Source organism: Cynocephalus volans, chromosome 18 (assembly GCF_027409185.1).
Source record: "Cynocephalus volans isolate mCynVol1 chromosome 18, mCynVol1.pri, whole genome shotgun sequence".
Classification (NCBI taxonomy): Eukaryota; Metazoa; Chordata; class Mammalia; order Dermoptera; family Cynocephalidae; genus Cynocephalus; species Cynocephalus volans.
In genome coordinates this window covers 11,151,023-11,170,064 of record NC_084477.1, presented here as the reverse complement: position 1 = coordinate 11,170,064, position 19,042 = coordinate 11,151,023, and positions in this window count along the sequence as shown.

The window sequence follows — 19,042 nt, the reverse complement described above, 5'->3', positions numbered from 1 at the left end:
TGCAGGAGAGTTCCCCTTTCTCTGCATCCTCACCAGCATTTGTTAGTTTCTGTCTTTTTGATAATAGCTAGTCTAAATGGGGTGAGATGATATCTCAAGGTGGTTTTGATTTGCATTTCCCCAATGATTAGTGACGTTGAGCATTTTTTTGTATACTTGTTGGCCATCCGTATGTCTTCCTTTGAGAAATGTCTATGCATCCAAAAAGGGGTTAATATCCAGAATATACAAGAAACTCAAACAACTTGGCAGAAAAAAAAAAAAGCAAATAATCCAATTTAAAAATGGGCAAAGGAGCTGAATAAACATCTCCACACATTGGTTTTAAAAAGAAATTTCCTTGACTGAAAGCATATACACTTCCAGTTAAATAGGATTAACATTCCCCATTCTTTAGATACCGTTTTTCACTCATTGGTGCAGATTCGATTACCAGTGTTTGATTATAACAACTCACTCTAGATGGCCTTTGGATTTGCTGTTATTTGAAATTCATGTGTCTTTTAACACACGTTCCTGTTAAGTCACATTTCTACTGTTCTATACTTGTGTTATTTCTGTAAGACAGAAGTATGAAGACTTATATTCTCTTTCTCTCTGTGTATAAACACATACATATGTTCATATACTTGTAAGCATTTATTTCTAATTATACACTTATACAAATATATTCATATGTTTCTATATTATTTGTATTGTCCAGTTACCACCTTATTCTGGCCAGGTCAGTTCCCATCTTTAACAGTTTATGATTTAATAGTTGTAGTTTATTATTCTCTTCATGTCTAAAAATTCAATAGCCAAGCTATAATAAGATTTTAGATATATACTAATATTATTTAAAAAATAATGAAGCATTAAAATATGTTTTCTTTTATATTAGTTTCATATAAAGACAAAGTTAACTTCTTGTAAAGGTACAATGTAGGTATTCAATAAATATCAAAAATAAATTGTATAGCCTTATGAAACACATGCAGCAGTTCAGAATAAAGTGTAATCAATGATATTCCTCATAACATTGTTTCACAAATGCATGGCAGTTACAAATATAGTCATTATCATATTGTGTGTTTTTCCCACTTATAAATAAATAACTTGGCCATTTCAATGCATTTGCCTGAGAAATATGTAGGAATTCAAATACATTTGTTTCTAAAATATTCACCTGAAATTACTAATCATCGATTATAATCTCTGGAGACTTAATTCATTAATCAAATCATCTTGCAGCTCATTAAACCAGAGTTTTGACCGAGAATTAAGAAAATAACTATGTGTAAAAATTTTTTAAACATTGCGACCACTTTTTGGTTGCCTTTCATCAGTATCTCCTGTTTGTCAGTGATTTAGAAATGGCTGAGTTGGTGGCACTTTGATGTGCAAAGAAGTTCTGTGTTTGAACAGCAGATCAACCACTAGAGCACATCTGAATCCCCATTAGATAATTTGAGAGTGGGGAAAAAAAGAGTGACAGGTGTAAGAAAATAAAAGACATTTACAATAATGTGGAACAATAACAGAATTTATTACTGAGTGCTTACCAAGCACCAGGCATGTACATTTTACAAGCATTTACTTAATTCTCACAACAAAGGAAGAAACTACTATTCTTATCAGCATTTTCAGATGAAACCAAAATCAGATCACTAGAATATGATATAGTGTTGGCCTCAAGCCCAAGTCTCTCAACACCAAACAGTGCATACTCTTAAAATCTCTCAAAAATTACCTCATATTCCTCTCATGCAATCCGTAGAGCGCTTAATGAAATTATTAACAACGATACCTTGAAGATGGGCAAATGAATGGAGCAAAATCTGTGGAAGTGCAGCCTTCAGTATTGCAGAAAATATTACAGACTACACTCTAAAGGTGTATTTCTCTAAGGAAGATATACAAATGGCCAACAGACATATGAAAAAATGCTCAACATCACTCAGCATCCGGGAAATGCAAATCAAAACCACACTGAGATACCATCTCACCCCAGTTAGGATGGCTAAAATCCAAAAGACTCTGAACGATAAATGCTGGCGAGGTTGCGGAGAAAAAGGAACTCTCATACATTGTTGGTGGGACTGCAAAATGGTGCAGCCTCTATGGAAAATGGTATGGAGGTTCCTCAAACAATTGCAGATAGATCTGCCATACAACCCAGCTATCCCACTGTTGGGAATATACCCAGAGGAATGGAAATCATCAAGTCGAAGGTATACCTGTTCCCCAATGTTCATCACAGCACTCTTTACAATAGCCAAGAGTTGGAACCAGCCCAAATGTCCATCATCAGATGAGTGGATACGGAAAATGTGGTACATCTACACAATGGAATACTACTCAGCTCTAAAAACGAATGAAATACTGCCATTTGCAACAACATGGATGGACCTTGAGAGAATTATATTAAGTGAAACAAGTCAGGCACAGAAAGAGAAATACCACATGTTCTCACTGATTGGTGGGAGCGAAAAATTAATATATAAATTCACACACACACACACACACACACACCACACACACACACACACACACACACACAATACTGGGGGCGGGGGAAGAAGATAGAACAACCACAATTACTTGAAGTTGATACGACAAGCAAACAGAGGGGACATTGTTGGGGGGGCGGGGGGGAGGGAGAAGGGAGGGAGGTTTTGGTGATGGGCAGCAATAATCAGCCACAATGTATATCGACAAAATAAAATTTAAAAAAATAAATTAATTAATAAAGGTGTTAAGGAGAGTTAGAGTTTTAGGTTTTTATAAAGGTTAATTGCATTTCCACTTCCTGTTGGGATGCAGGGGTATATGAAAGAGCTTCACTGCATGGTAGCAGCAAGACAAAAATAGGTATTCTAAAATTTATAATTTTTATAAAGCTGTTCAAGGGCAGTGAGCATGAAGGTGTCTTAATGAGCTCAATTCAAGAGAAAGTTGACCCCTTTATATGTAATCAAAGTGCCAGTGCCATACCTGGGGTCAAGGACCTAGTGTGGGGTTTAATGGGTAGAAGACTGGTCCTGCCATTGACAGGGAGCCCTGAAGGGCACTGTGAAGCTGACAATGTTATAATGACAGATGGGAACACAGAAAACCACCTATAAAAAAGAGCAAACATCTTGGCCTGACAATCCAATGGAGCTGAGCATGAAAAGCTGGAAGTCTTCAGGCAGCCTCGTGCAGGCACATATGAACCATGACCACTGACAGTGGCCATCCAAACCATTCCCAGCTCAAACCCTGACAAGATCAAAGAAATTAGTTGAAGAGCATAGACAGGCTGCCGAAATTTAATTTGAAACCACCGGTGAACACAATCGGTTTATGGTCACAGGCCACACAAACTCGACTACATGCTTTGTGGAATCTACAAAAGCGTTTCCTAAAACTACTTGCTCCCTAAGAGAAGAATGGGTTTGAGCATTCCAGGAAAAATAATAGCACAAAACAAAAACAACAAAATACTGTAGTTCAGTCTCTACTCTTCTTAACGTGAGCACCCAGCATTAATTTTTCTTTGAAAAAAGATATGCAAAGAAGCAGGAAATGTTACCACGATTAAAGTGAAGAGGCCGTGAATAGACACACAGCAACTGGTGACCCAGATATTGGAATTAGCGGGAATAGCTTTAAAAAGACTATGATAATTATATTAAAAAACTGCAAAAACAAAACCAAAAATAGATTGAGAGAAGAGATAGGAATTACAGAATAGAAAAAGAAACTATAAATGAAACAAAAATTCTAGAACTTAAAAATACAGTATCAAAAATGTAAAATTTGTTTAAAATAAGAAACATCGAGCAGTATAAATCAATTTTTCCCCTTCTGTCCTTTGTGATAATTTCGAACACAGTTGGCCACAGCAGAAGAAAGGGTCAATGAACCTTAACCAGATTGATAGAAATTATCCAGATTGAAGCACAGAAACAAAAAAAAAGGAAAAAAATCTGAAAAGACAAGCAATGACCTATCAGAATACATCAAATGTCTAACATATTTGTAATTGGAGTTGGAAGAAGAGAAGATAGAAAATGTGACAGTAAAAATGTTTGATGAAATAAAGCCTGAGACTGATCTATATTTGATGTAAAACATCAATATTCATTTCCAAGGAGCACAGCAAACCCTTGCTCAATAAATGAAAAAATAATCTCCCCTAGATACATCAAAGCCAAACTGCTGAAAATCTAAAATGTTTTTAAACTCTTGAATGTAGACTGAGAAAAAAACATTGTATAAAAGGGTAAAACAATGAGAATGATAATTGACAGCTCATTGGATACAATGAAATCCAATAGCAATGAAATGAGATTTTTAATGTGTGAAAAGGAGAAAAGCCAACCCTTCATTTAATATTCAGCAAAATATTCTTCCCCAAAATATGCTAAAGGAAGCTCTTCAGATCAATCAAAAAATCCAAAAGTGGCTTAAAAAAAAGTGGAAAGGTTAGGAGATACAACACCAATTTATAAAATTTAATTGCATTTCTACAAAATAGCAACAAATAGTTGGAAAATAAAAAAAAATTACTAAGTATAATGTAGTATCAAAAATATAAAATACTTAGGAATAAATTTATTGAAATATATGCAAGAACTCTACAATGAAGTAGAGTTGAGAGACATTAAAGATGTTGAGAGACATTAAAGATGACTTAAATAAATGAAGAGATATGCCATGTTTATAAAGTGGAATTGATATTGTTAAGATGTTAAATTTCAAATTAAGCTATTGACATAATACTATGTAGATCAAAATTCCTGCATTTTTTGTAGAAATTGACAGGGTGTTTCTAAAACGTATATGTTATTGAAAAGGATTTGGCATAGCCAAAACTATATATAAAAAAAAATTAGTAGGTTTTTCACTATTTGGTGTCAAGGTAACATACTGTATCATAAGATACAATTTTTCCTAACTGCAAAACCTGAAATAAAACTATATTTGAGGCAAAGACATTCTTTTGATAGCATGGTATTGACAAAAAGACAGGCAAATAGATCGATAGAACAGAATAAAATCACAGGATTTCATGCAAGTCAGGGGGGAAAGAAAAGTCTTTTCAATAAATGGTATTGGAAAAAGTGGAACAATAAACCCTATTTTTCTTTAAAGTGTGACCCTACCTACCTCCTTGATTTAAAAAAAAAAATAATAATAATTCCAAATAGATTATAGACTTGAACATAAAATTAAGCCATAAGGCTACTAAAAGCATACATAGGAAAATATTTTCTGAACCTTGGGGTAGGCAAACATTTCTTAGATATGGCATAAAAAGTACCAAATATAACAGATGGAAACAATACATTGAATTACTGCTTATCAAAAGATACCAATGAAGAAAGGAAGGGAAAAGCCATATACTAGATGAAAATATTCATAATATATATACATCTAACACAAGACATATTTAAATTACATGAAAAACTCCTACAACTGAATAATAGAGAACAGATAATCCAGTGAAAAGTGTCAGAAGACATGAATTACCAAAAGAAGATTTATGGATGGCTGAGCAGTAATGAAAAAGTGCTCAATGTTATGGGACATCAGGAAAACTCAAATCCATAATGACATGCACTAGAATGAAAGCAAATAAAACAAATAAGAAACCAGAAAACATTAACTGTTTTTGAAGATATAGACCAATGGGAGCCTCACCTGTGTCTGGAGAGAAGGCAAAATGGTGTAACTACTTTGGAAAACAGGAAGGCAGTTTCATGTAAAGTTAAATATATACTAGGTTCTAACAGTTCCTCTCCTAGGTCTAAACACAAGAGATATGAAAGTTTGTGCTCAAGAAAATAGGACGCATACAAACATTTTCATAGCAGGAAATATCCATCAACAAAAGAATGGATAATCAAGTAAGTAGAATATTCTACTCAGCAATAAAAACATAATTATTTATACACACAAAGCATGAATAAATCTTAAAAACCTAGCGCTGAATAAAATAATGCAGAAACAAAGATGTATATTGTATGATTCCCCTTATACCAAATTCAATAAAAAGCAAAATTAAACTATCACGATAGGAATCAAAGTAGTATTTTCTCCAGGAGGAGTTTGACCATTGATTGGAAAGTTTGCATGCAGGTATCTACAAGTTTGGAGCCACCTTTCATTTTTAAAAATGAAAAGCTTAAAACATTTTATTACTAGTGGATAGTTTATACCTAACTGATCAAATTGAGAGTTTAATATAAGTTTTCTCTACGTGTACCCTGCATACATAAACAGGGTCAACTTTTGCCCCAAGATCTAGACAAGATTGATTCAGATTGATTAGTAAAAGTCCAGTGCCTTCTCTAAAATTTCTGTGAAGTAACTGTTCCAGAAGAGGTTCCCCTTATGTTCTTAGGGCTACCTCTGGTTTTAAGCTCCTGCCTCTGCTGAGTTTAATCAATTTCAGAATCTTTTTGACATCCAATTCATGTATTTCTCATTCCAAGTTCTGTAGACCTAGATAAACAGCCTGCTTCCTTAATTTCCTCCAAGAAATTATAAATAGATTTCACTGAGGGCTCAGAGAAGATATAGTTACATTTCAAAAGTAAATTCAGCAATATATATGCATGTTTAATATCAATCAAAGAACCATAAGGCAGCTCTCAATGATATCACAATAGTGGCATTTGTCACTTCTGCCAATTCATTCTATTAGCCAAACCAAGTCATATAGTTAATCTTGGTGGCAGTGGGGCAGGAATGGATTTTCCTGCTTGAAGGTAGCACTGCAAATTATCTGGCAGCGGGAGAGGGTAACAATCCTTCTATAGTCAGTGAGTTAGTCATGCGACTGTCAGTGTGAAGAGCATTTTAGAAGAGGGAACAGCAAGTAGAATGTCTTTGAGGCAAGAATACGTGTGGTACATTTGAAAGACCTCACCAGGATGGGTGTGTCCATAACAAAGTGAACCACAGGAGTAATGAAAGAAAATTAGGTCAGAGAAGTCATCAGGATTGTGTGGGCTGTGGTGCAGACTTGTTTTCTGAATGTGGTGGAAGGCCCGGGAGGGTTTGAAAAGAATGGCATGGTCTGATTTGCGTGTTAAAGAATCACAATGCCTTCCACATGGAGAACTAATCCTGGTGCACTGCAGCAGAAGTGTTGAAACCAATCGAGAGGCTTTTGCAACAGTTCAGGTGAGAAACAAGAGGAGACTTGACACTGAGGTGGTGATGTCGCAGAGAAGGCAGAGAGAAACACATGGATTATGGATATATTTTAATGGAAGAGACAGAAAGGTTTTGGTGACCCGGATAGCTCATGAAGGAGGAAATAAGGTGCCATTTACTGGAAAATTCTCATGGAATAGCAGATTCGGAGACAGGCACAGATCAAATATGTTAAATATGAAATGCCTGTTTGACATCCAATGGAACATATACAGTACGTATCAGAATATATGAGTTTGAACTCAAGAGAAACATCTGGAAGATACAAAATTTGGGCATGTGAGAAAGACAATAGTGTTTTTTTGTGTGTGCTACTGAGAGACCAAGTAAGATAGAAGCTCAGAGTTGTGTATTATACTAAGAAATGTACAACCAAGATGAAAATGATTGATATTTCAATGAAATGACGAGGATGACAATCTTGATGGAGTAAATGAAGATAATCAGGAGGTGAGGAAGTATCAACAGAGTCAAGGCCATTTTGAAGGACTGTCTTTTAGAGGGAAGAAATGAGATGGGTGTATAAAGTGCCAGGAGTTATGAGTTTTGTTTTGTTTTTATTCTGGAGATACAATCACGAGGCTAAATGCACTAACCATTGGCTCATCTAGGCTGTTTGTGTCAAAGTAAACACACATGTACACTCACAATAAATCTAAATATCATGGTAAATCTTTGTAGCTGTGAGCCATGCACTGCCTTATCCCACCCCACCCATGCAACTCTGCATTTCTCACTTCATTCATTCCATGATTTAGCAGCAAATGAGTTTTCTCTTGTTTCATTTGCCTCGTCTGTGTCAGCAGATCATTCATAATTGAAAAGGCTTCCTTGCCAAAACAATAGCAAGAGAGCAGCCCTAATTATTTTCATCTGCTGAAGTCATTCAGCTTTAGTAAGAGAAACTTACAAAATAACAGTGATTTTTACTCAATAGCAATGAAACTTCCTCAATAACAATGATTTCATACCAGAGCCCATGCAGCAAAGTTAGGAAGAGAGGCCAGCCCTAACAAGACAGAGAAGATCCCCAAAGAGAAGCCAGCATGGAAGCAGTGGTTCAGGCATGTTGATTCTCTAATCATTACTATTAATTACTTTGGTCTTTTTTGGTTCAAACTTCCTACAAATTATCAGTTGTATTAATATTTTCAAAAAATCAATTTTTGGTTTTGCTAGGTATGTATGATTTATGTGCTTTTAATTTCATTGTTCTCTATTCGTATTATCATTAATTCCTTTGATTAATTAATTGATTTCTATTAATTAATTTCATTAATTCCTGTCTACTTACTTTTACTTTAATTCACTATTTTTTTAAAACTTCCTATGGTGGATATTTGAATCATTGATTGAATATTTGTTTCATTTAAACATATACATATAAAACTATAGATTCTTTACTAAACCCTGATTTTGTTGTATTCCAAAAATTTTGACATATTTTATTTTCATTACCATCGACATTGAGATATTCTATAAAATCTTCTGATTTTCTTCTTTGCCCCATGGATTTCTAAGATGTGTGTTGTTTAAAGAAAGGAGTCGCAACTTTGTTATTTGCATGTGGCTGTCCAGTTGTCCCAGCACCATTTGTTGAAAAGACTATTTTTCCCCATTTAACAGTCTTGGAACCCTCATCAAAAACCCACTGACCACAAATATAAGTGTTAATTTCAATGCTATTTTATTAATCTAAATTTTAATTCTCTTTCCAGTAACTCACTGCCTTGATTATTGATTTCTGTAGCATTTCAGTAAGGTTTTGAAAGAAAGTGAGCCAAAACACTGGGTACCAATCAAGCTTTATTAAAGGAAAGAATCTGCCAGGCTGCATTCAAAATGGAGGGCAGCACCAGGCCTGGGGTGAGAGAGCTTATATAGACTGTAGGGCACCGAGGGCTGGCTGAAGCAAGCAAGGCGGGGCATTGTGAGTGAGGGGCATTGCACCCATGTGGAAACAAAAAGAGTTTCTATTTTGCAGAAGTCACGAGGCTTCTTGTAAAGGGAAGAGGGGAGGGGCCGGGGGCCATTTTGTGCTTGGCCTTGCCTAAAATGGCGCTGGTTATGTTCAAGATCTATCATTCCTGCCTTTTAAGTATAGGGAGAAGGGAAAAGGGGGGAAGGTCTCTTTCTTCTGAAGCCACTTCCTGCTGGAGATGGGCGAAGATATGGAAAAATAAAAGATTTATGTTGGCGGGTAAAACAATTAGGTGGTGGGGTGTTGGTTTCGTGTGGGGAGGCTGTATTCTTCCAGGGAAGGGTCGCTGATTCTGAGGGGCTGATGTCCTCCTCCCATGAAGAATTTGGTGACCTTTTGGTTGGAGAAAGCCTGCATACTTTCCTGTAAGAAACTAGAGAAACACCGAAAGAGGCTGGGACCGCATCATGGTTAGGGGTCTGACGTGTTTTGTCCTGAAGTCCTCCCCCATTGCTATAGCCTAGGTGAATAGTTTGGGTGAAGAAGAAACGTTTTTGTCAGGGGGGTGGGGGGCACTGGACTCCAGCAGAATCCCCTGTGGAAGGAACTATCCAGTAGGTTTTTTTACTCCCGTTAAGAACATGATGTGTCAGTTGTCTGGTCAGAGCATGTTGTGGGAACGTATGTCAGGGATGTGAATGTGTCCTGTAGGGTTCCCCTGAGGATTCTGGGTGGCAGACCCGGGAGGTTTGAAAGTGTCCTTCCACCCACCAAGACCTTGGTCATACATTGTCAACAGGGTGTGGCATATGTCTCTGTGAGGAAAAGAAGCAGGAGGAAGAGAGAAGGCCAGGGTTTGGGGTTGAGAGGGTGCATAGTAGGAAAAAGGAGTAGAACGTAACCTTGCCGGGGGTGGAATCGCAGAGGGCGTCCTGTCAGGCTAATTCAGTTACCCACACAATGGTGTCTTCGATACTGGAGGTGGCGGGTCGGGACCAGTCTTGGAGCAGCTCCTGTGTGAAGGACGTGAAGCGGGCCTGCAGGAGTGAGAGGATAATCCCCGGGGAAAGATGATCCTTCTTCTGGGATTGGGGGAAGAGCGGAGGTCCTGGAGACTTTCAATTTTGTGGGTCCTAAAATGGACAAAGTGTAAGGAGGTGTTGGGTTGGGGGTTGAGCAGAGGGACCTGTCTGGCTTGGTGTCAACAGATTCTTTGGGTAAAGTCTGAGGTGCTAGTTTTACCAAGGATAAGTGATACCAAGGGGCCTTTCCTAGTATTTTTACTGCTGTGGGGGTGGTGAGAAGTGCTGGATAAGGCCCTTCCCAACATGGTGAGAGGGGCTTTGGCATTTGGGTTTTAATTTGTACTTGTTGTCCTGGGCTCAGTTTAAAGTCTGAGGGGGTGGGGTGGTGGGGAAAGGATGAGGTAATAGAAGGTTGGCTTCAAGATCCCTAATGAGTGAAAGAGTAGGGAGATACTGGGCTAAAGGCAATGAGCTAGAAGGTAGAGCTGTGAGAACGAAGAGTCTACCAGACATAAGTTTGAAGGGGCTGAGGCCTGTAGGCTTGTGGGGGGCAGCTCGCAGGTGAGTGAGTGCTAAAGGGAGAAGTTGGGTCCAAGGGAGGTCAAGTTCCATGGACAGCTTAGTGAGGTGTGTTTTTATGAGGTGATTGGCTTTTTCTACTTTGCCTGATGACTGAGGCTGGTGTAGGTTATGCCACATGAGAGGGTGTGGGGAAATGTGTGGAAAGGGATTGAGAAAGAGGTCTAAAGCATCCACGCAATTATGTTCTAAGGGTTGTGTTTGGGGATGAGAGTGGCTGGATTTAAGGGAGGGCAAGGTTTGAAGAAAAACTGGGAATTCTCAATGAAGGTAAGGTGGATAAGTTGTAGGTTGGAAGGGAAGAGAATTGACTTGGCCTTATGGCTGAGAAGGTCTTGACTGTTTGTTGTCTGAAAGTTAGTTTAGAGCTTTGTTGTGCTAAAAGGGTGGCTGCTGCCAAGGTCCATAAACAGGGGGCCCATCCCCAGAGTGTGGTGTCTAGTTGTTTTGAGAGGTGTACAACTGGGGAGAAAATTTCTCCTGCCTCTTGCCCCAAAACCCCAACTGCCAATCCTTGGGTTTTGGTGACATATAGGATAAAAGAATGAGATAGGTTTGGGAGGCGTAGACCTAGGGCTGTGAGGACAGCAGCTTTTAATTGCTGGAAGGGAGAATGAATGGGCTTTGTGGGATCTAATGGGCAGGATCCCCTTTGGCTGCCACATAAAGTGGATTTGCTAGCACACCAAAGTTGGGAATCTGTAGGCGAAAATACCCTACAAGCCCCAGGAAAGAGAGGATTTCACCATTTGTTGTAGGTGTAGGGAGTTCAGAAATTACTCTTATGATCCACTGTTATTTCTCTGGTGTTGGGGGTGGAGTGGAGTCCCAAATAGGTGACTGAAGGGGAGGAAATTTGGGACTTGCTAGGGGACACTTGAGATATCCCCTGGAGGCCAGGAAATTAAGGAGCACAACACTGTGGGCCTGTGAATCCTCGTAGGAGGGGCTGCAAAGGAGGAGGTCATCCACATATTGTATTAAAGTGCTTAGAGGTGGAGGAAGTTCAGATAAGTCTTGAGCTAAGGCCTGGCCAGAGAAGTGGGGGCTATCCCGAAATTCCTGGGGCAGTACTGTCCAAGTGAGTTGTTGGGAACGAAGTGTATCAGGATCAGTCCAAGTGAAGGTGAACAGGTTTTGACAGGAAAGGGTGTAAGAGAGAAGGAAAAAAAGCATCTTTGAGGTCAAGTACAGAGAAGAAGCGGGTTGTTGTTGGGATTGTGGATAGAAGAGTGTAAGGGTTAGAAACAATTGGGGTTATGGGTAAAACGGCCACATTAATGGCCCTGAGGTCTTGAACTAAACGGTGTGAGCCACTATGCTTTATAACCGGAAAGATGGGTGTATTAAAAGGCGAGTGGATAGGCCATAGAGATGAGAAGAAAGGAGTTTGTGTGTGATGGGTTTTAAGGCTATTAGGTGTTTGTTAGCGATGGGGTACTGTGGGACATTAGGGGACAAAGAGGGATTCTGCAACTTAACAAGGATAGGGGAATGGTGCACAGCAATGCAGGGAGAAGAAGTGTCTCCTACTACAGGATTAACCTTGTCTGAGGGGAAGGGGAAGGTGGAAGCCTCAGGGGCCAGGTCTGGGGCAGCCTATAACAGGAGTATTGTATATTGTAGCTGGAGTTAAAGTGTTTAGGGTCAGAGTAACTTTGAATTTAGAAAGGATGTCCCGTCCCAGTAAGGGGGTTGGGCATTGAGGCATTCTTAAAAATTTGTGTGTGAATTGGGTGTGATGTAGGGTGCAGGAAAGGGGTTGAGTGATCTGTGGGTGGTATTCTGATCCCGTGACCCCTACTATTGTGATAGAGGATGGGGTACTTGGTCCTGCATACTCAGGAAGGTTAGAGTAAGTCACCCCTTTATCAATGACAAAAGAAATCGGCTTACCTGCTTTGAGGTGAGTTACCCTGGGCTCACACGTGGTGATCTCCATGGGGGCCTCGGGCCCTGGGCATCGCCAGTCCTCCTCCTGGGCAAAGCCAAGCAGCTCCGGTAGGGATGGCCATGAAGCCAAAGGCTGTGGGTTGGGTACTGGGTTTACTCCCTCTTTGGCAAGTGGAACAGTCAACTCCCCCAGTAACCTGGCTGTTTGCAGTAAGGACAGGGCCCCAGGTGGCTTGCCCCTAGAGGCAGCCGGCTTATAGGTATGTGAGCCTTGGATGGCATTATCTAGGAGTTGGTATTTGTCCCAATCTCTTTTGTAATGATTTTTCTTCTCCTCTTCCTCCCTATTACTAAAAACCTTGAAAGCAGCATTGAGGACGTCTCCTTGGGTTGTATTTGTATCATCCTCAAGTTTTTTAGTTTTTTTCAAATATCAGAAGCTGATTGGGTAATGAAATGAGAGTGTAAGAGGGCCACGCCTCCAGGAGAGTTTGGATCTATACACGTGTATTTATATAAAGCCTCAGAGGGGCAGGTTAGGAATTCGCTGGGATTTTCAGTGGATCTCTGTGTGATTTCTTTAGGCTTGTCATAATTGACAGACTTGTGAGTAGCCTTTTGAAGGCCATAAATCAAATGTGTGATCATGTTATCCTGGAGATCCCGACTCCACGGCTGGACTTGTAGTCCCAATTTGGGTCCATGTGAGGGATGTCAATGGCTCCCACAGGCTGCCTGTTATTTTGAGCATTTACCTCATCTGCCTGTTGTTGGGCCATTATCCAGACCTCCTCCCTGTCCTAAGGGGACAAAGTAGCAGTGAGAATCATAGGAATATCATGCCAGGTGGGATCATAAGACTGGATGAGATATCTGAATTCCTTAAGATATGTGTCCAGGTTGGACTGGAAAGATCCCAGTCGTTTTTTGACTTGGGAGAGATTGGAAAGAGGAAAGAGGATATGGACCCGGACAATTCCCTTCATCCCAGCCACTTCATGGAAGGGGTATAAAGGAGCCAGAGCTGAGGCGAGGTTGTCATCTGATGAAAGGGGTGAAAGGGGGGCTGGCTGAGGATGAGCATCTCAAGACAAGGTGTGGGGAAGAGAGGGAAAAGGTGAAGGGGCTGGTGTAGGATCTGGAGCATAAGGAGGTGGTCAGGGAGCAGAGTGGTCTGATGGATCAAAAGATCTATCTGAGTCCAGAAGGGGAGGTTGGGCATGAGCTAGGAGAATTTGAGACATAGGACTGTTTTGACAGAGAGAAGGATCCAATTGAAGATAGAAGAAGGCTTGAACATAAGGAATCTCTCTGACTTTGCTGTTTCAGTGACAAAAATTGTTTAAATTTTTAAGAGTATCTAAATCAAGATTGCCATCTTCTGGCCACTGGGATCCATTGTCTAGTTTGTACTTAGGCCAAACCTGATTTTAGTAGAAAATGAGGTGTTTAGGTTGTAATGTCTCCCTGGAGGCCAAGAGATTGTAGACAGCCCAGAGGTGTAGAACTGAGTTTGGATTGTGAGGATCCCATGCAGAGGGTGAGAAAGGAAATGGGCAGTCCTAGTAGAAGAAGAGTGCCAACAAAGAGTATCCTTGTTGCTGTTCACCTTCTTTTTGAGAGAAAAGCCACTGACTGGCTAGAGGAGTGTCCTCCAATAGCTGGGGGCATGGGAGGGGTTCCCTTGGCCAGGCACCTGGGCTTCATAGCAAGTAGACAGTAGTCATAGAGAGTAGTTGGGGGAACGTGTAGAAGTAGGACAGACCCACTGACTCACCCTGAATTGAGGCCAATGTTGGATGTGTTGGTCTGAAATGGCAAAAAGAGAGAGTCCTGGAGGCATCTGGTTTGGCAGGTCCAGGAAGGGCAGCCAGGAGGGCCAATCAACCCAAGAGAGAGGATAGTCCAAAGGTCCTGGCCAGGACGATTCCCAGGTTTTGGCACCAAAATGAAAGAAAGTGAATTGAAATACCGGGTACTGATCAAGCTTTATTAAAGGAAAATGTCTTCTGGGCTGAACTCAAAATGGAGGGCAGCACCAGGCCTGGGGGTGGGAGAGCTTATATAAACTGTAGGATGCCAAGGGCTGGCTGAAGCAATCAAGGAAGGGCATTGTGAGGGAGGGGCATTGCACCCATGCAGAAGCAAAAAGAGTGTCTATTTCACAGAAGTCACGAGGCTTCTCATAAAGGGAAGGGGGAAGGGGTTGGGGCCATTTTGTGCTTGGCCTTGCCTAAAATGGTGCTGGTTATGTTCAAGATCTATCAGTGTTGCTGTAAGGAAGTTTGAGTTCTTCAATATTAATTTTCTTTTTCAAGTTTATTGTGGCTATTCTGAGTTTCTGGAATTTTTTTAAAATAAGGATTACATCAAATCTATAGACTGATTGCGGAAGCAATATCATGGTAACAAAATTTAGTCATCCTTGTCTATGAATATGAAATATCTGATTCCTTAGGGCTTTCCATGCAAGATCATGGCATCTGCAAAGAATATTGTGCTTCTTTCTCTCCAATCTGGATGTCATTTATTTATTTGTTTTTTTGTTTATTGCATAATTGCTGGAGCTAGAACTTTCAGTACAATGGTGAATAGCAGTTGCAAAAGCAGACATTCCAGGCTTGCTCTTGATCTCAGGGGGATAGACTTCCATCTCACACCATTAAGGAAAATGTCATCTTTAGGTTTTGTGTACCATATATCAGACTGAGGAAGTTAACTTCTGTTCTTAGTTTGTTGAGTTATTTTTGTTTTTTAATTATGAAATGGTGTTGACTTTCTCAAATGCTTGTTGTTGTGGTTTGACTGTGTCCTCTCCAAAATTCAGGTGTTTCTATTGTGATGAAAGTAAGAGCCACATTGAAGAGGTGATTAGCTCGTGAAGGCTCCTCCCCTTGTGAATGGGATTAAGGCCCTTATGTATATATGCTTCATGAAGCAGCATTTGGAATTTTTGGTCTTCTTCCTTGCATCATGCAAGGATACTGCTTTCATCCCCTTCAGAGGATACAGTCCTCACTAGACAAACGAACCTACTGGTACCTTAATCTAAGACTTCCCAGCCTCCAGAACTGTGAGAAATCAATTTCTCTTTAAGACTAAGATGCTTGTTCTGCATCTCTTAGGATAATCTTTTTTTTTTCCTTTTTTATTAATATGGCATATTACATTGATTAATTTTCAAAAATTAAGCCAAAGTTGAATTTCTGGATTAAATTATTTTTAGTGAGGGTGTATAATCTTTTCTATATACTTCTGGATTTGTTTTGGTACTATTTTGTTGAGGAGTTTTGCCTATATTTTCATAAGAAATATTTATGTGTACTTTCATTTTTTTGTGATGTCTTTGTGTGGTCTTAGTATCAAGGTTATACTGGCTTCATATAATGGGTGTAAAATTGTTCCTTCATCTTTCCTTTTTTGGGAATGGTTGTAAAGAATTGGTATTAATTCTTTTTTAAAGATATACTGTAATTCACCAGTGAAGTAATTTGATTTTATTTATTTGGATATTTTGTACTTTTAAATTAGTGTCTACCATGTTATATATTTTTTTCTTTTATTTTTTCGACTTTCCTGCCTTCTCTTGATTTAAGTACTTTTTTAGTGTGTGTGTGCGTGCGTGCGTGCGTGCGTGCGTGTGTGTGTGTGTGTGTGTGTGTGTGCTGGAGTAAAATGTTTATTATTTCAAGTAGTTATGTTAAATGTTTAATACATACATTTGACTTTACAAAGTATACCCATATCACCATACCCAGGTTTCTCCCAAATAGGATCAAGAATTCAGAATGCTTCATTTCTGATTATCCAACTAACATTTTGCGTGTTACTCTACTTTCATCATATGCTAATCTTGCTCGCTATTATTCCTCCTCCTAAATAGTTAATACTACCTTTCTTTTCTTGTATCCATCGTAATTTGATTTTATGTTTTTCTTTTTTGGCAGCTGGCTGGTACAGGGATCAAACCCCAGACCTTGGTGTTCTCAGCACCATGCTCTAACCAGCTAAGCTAACTGGCCAGCCCCTTAACTACTAATTTCTTAGCTCACAATTTCTTTCTTTATTCTATTCCAAAATTATGGGTTAGTTTTCTTCCTTCTTTTTGAAGTACAGTACAATTTAGCACAGTTTTTGGTGACTACCTGCAATTGAAAAGAACTCTAATTATTGTGTGTGATGTCTTTATTTCCACCCCACACAGTGAACATTGAGTTGTAGTTTTGTTATATGTATAAATAGGCAGTTATTTTTCTTCAGCACTTTGGTGATAATCTACTACTATGTTTACCTTGCATTGTGGTGTTGGGAGGTCTAATTTCCATCTAGGCAATTCCTCTGTACGGAATCTGGCTCTTCTCTCCTTTCCTGGCTTTCTACAGTATCACAACACTGTGCCTAGAGGTAGATTTATTTTTATTTACCCTAATATCTTATCTAAGTAGTTATGTATTTAGTCAGTTTTTAAAAATTCTTTGCATATCACTTATTACCCATTCTCTTTGTTTATTCTTTCTCAAGCTGTTAAAATATGTTAAGTATTTTCATTCTATTCTTCCCATCTCCACATAGGTCTACACTTTTATCTCTTTTGACTGAATTCTGGGTAATTTCCTAAAATCTATCCTAAAGTTTAACGATTCTCTCTTCATTATTTTATATATGTGTTTTTTAACCCATTCACTACTATTGCAATATATGTGTGTGTATGTGCATACTTTTCTTTTTTTTTTTTTTTTTTTTTTTTTTGGCAGCTGGCAGGTACAGGGATCCAAACATTTGATCTTGGTATTATAAGGCCATGGTCTAACCAACTGAGCTACCCGGCCAGCCCATATTTGCTTTTAATTGAGGAAGTTCCAGTTCTATCTCAAGCAATGACATTCTTTGTTAGTACAATCTATCTTTCTGTATTGTAATTTTCATCCTATCTTATATCTTTAAGAATTTTAAGCATAATTATTGCATTGCTTTTTGTTCTTGTCTGTTTATTTTTCATCATGTTGAGGTTCTTGGAAGCAAATCCTTCTGCATGTTGGGTCTGCTTGCTCATGCTCATAGAACACTTTTTTCCTCATGTACTCTGCATATTTGTTGTTACTTTATCTGCAGCAGGGCTTGTTTTCTTCTATGAAAATATTGCAAGGCCTGGTTTCTGAAGACCCTTTAGACTAGCTTTGTGATTGCTTCCACCAGGTACACCAAAGTTCTCACTGACCCCAAAACAATTTTACAGTTAAAATTACTTTTGTAGGGAGGGAGGACTCGGTAAATGGACATGAAAATCAACTCCATTGCATATTTATAAAAGAAAAGAAAAGAAAAAAAATTACTTGAAGAGAATCCTGACACATAGTTTGTATAAATTTACTCTAAATCTATGTAAAACACAGTCACATGATTCTAATATTCACAGGATTTTTTTTTTTTTTTTACACCCAATACCCAGGCAGCTTGTTAACTTCCTGGACTAATAGATGGCTTTGTTCCTCTGCTGACACAGCACTCAAAGTGCCTCCATTAATACAGGGGTCCCAGTTGGAGTTCCTGCCCCACAAGAACTCAAGGCCTTCTATCATCTCTGTGTGTTTCTAGAGCCTTCTATACCGGATAAACTTGCCACTCATTGTCTTGGTTTTCATTTTTATCCTGTTTCTACCACCTGCAAATTTCTTATTCTTATTATTCTTAGTTTTTGTTCTTGTTATAACTCACCCAGTTAATTCTAGATGTTTTAAGTAGGAGCCTTAGCTTGGTCCACTAATTTGCAACCCCCATACATTTTCCTAACGTAATTTTTAAGTTAATTGTTGCTGTTGTGTGAGAAATGCATTTGATCAGGATAAAAATAAAGTTTGGGAGTATAAATATTATTCCTCAATATGAATGAATGGTTAAATAATTTCTCAACATTCCATCTTTTCATTCAATTTACATTCAAGGCAATGAGCTTATTTTCCAAGTCCTCTAGCACTTAATATAAAAGTAAAGGCATATGTTCTCCAGTTTTAGCCAAATTTTGTAATGGCCAATTTAATCATATTTTCTCTGTCCTTTTTATGGTTCCTGAACTTGAAATAATCTATCGCCTTGCTGGCAATATGACAGATGACCAGATTGACTGCGGGAGCAGAGTATCCATTATTAAATTAACTCCCCTCAGCAATCAGCTTCTTAAAAGACTCCTAAGAGAACAGGAGTTGTAAAAATTGACATTTATTCCAATTTAAAAATACAAATATGAAAGACTTTTTTCTAAATTGCTACTTCGCCCAACAGTAATTCAATAGGATTGTTAAATAGGATGTATTCCTCATATTTCTGGGGAGCTGATAGACTTTTTTTTATTAAAATGTACTGATTATATATATTTGTGGGGTACAGAGTTATATTCCATTACATGTATCTAAGTGTGATGATCAAATCAGGGTAA